Raw genomic sequence first — 951 nt, 5'->3', positions numbered from 1 at the left:
GTTTCATTCCTTATCCATTCTCTTTCCAGTTTATTCAAGTATGGAAATTTAGGCTAGGAGAGATTCTATGGTTTGCCAAAGGTCTCCCACATCAATGGTGAATGAATGACAGACCTCCATTTTCTGTCTGGAAAGTGGGAGAACTAGGACTAGAGTCTAGTCAGTTTCCTGTTTTAAAATCAAGGGATTTCCCTGGTGCTCTAGTGGTTGAAATTCTGTGTTTGTAATGCAGGGGTCTGCGTTTGATCCCTGGTTGGGGAACTACAATCCCAGATGCCATGCAATGTGGAAAACAAAGCAAATAAAATTACTTACAAAAATAAAATCCAATGCGTTTTTCTGAAAATTCTTTTTTTTTTTTCAACGTGCTGGACCTCAGTTTCGATGAGGAGACGGTAGTGAATTCTCACTCATTTTGTTCAGATTTTCCAAGGAATGCATGAGAGGGTGTCGTCATCAATCTGAAAATTCTTTTTGCCTTCTTGCCAATCAATGCCAACTGGTAGGGGCCTAATCAGAACCGGAGTTGAGGAGGGGAGCACAAATTCTTCGGGCCAAGAGAGGAGAAAATCCAACAGGAAGCGCTCACTGAGAAGAGCCCTTAGTTCGGGGCTGCTGTCAGCCTCCCCAGCCAGTGACCCAGGTAGAAGCAGCACTTGGGAGGGTCCAGCCCAGCATCGTCACATGTGTGTGCGCCCTGCAGTCACCTGGCACCACTGATCCAGGACCCTGTCACTGTAACAGCAACAACCAGACAACGACAACTCCCACTTACTGACTGCTTCCCGTGTAGCCAGTCACAGGCCAAACATGTCCCTTCCCAAGGTTGTTGTGAGGATGCAATAAGACAACGTGTCTACAGCACTGGCCAGAGCAAGCGGTCCACAGTAAGTGTTCGATTAATGGTAGCTTTGGGTACTGTACATACAGTCCCCTTTCAGCTTTGCAATG

The 951-nt window shown here is 46.4% G+C and overlaps 1 non-coding gene across 1 annotated transcript; it reads right to left on the bottom strand.

The window, feature by feature from the left end:
• Positions 1-370: 370 nt before the first annotated feature.
• LOC122703664 lies at positions 371-463 on the bottom strand. Its single transcript, XR_006343558.1, has one exon. It is a non-coding gene; the product is annotated as a small nucleolar RNA SNORD116 (small nucleolar RNA).
• Between the last annotated feature and the right edge of the window lie 488 nt (positions 464-951).

The sequence above is a fragment of the Cervus elaphus genome, chromosome 1 (assembly GCF_910594005.1).
Source record: "Cervus elaphus chromosome 1, mCerEla1.1, whole genome shotgun sequence".
Taxonomy (NCBI): Eukaryota; Metazoa; Chordata; class Mammalia; order Artiodactyla; family Cervidae; genus Cervus; species Cervus elaphus.
Note: the sequence above shows the minus strand (reverse complement) of the source record. Positions and strands in the feature narration are given on the sequence as shown.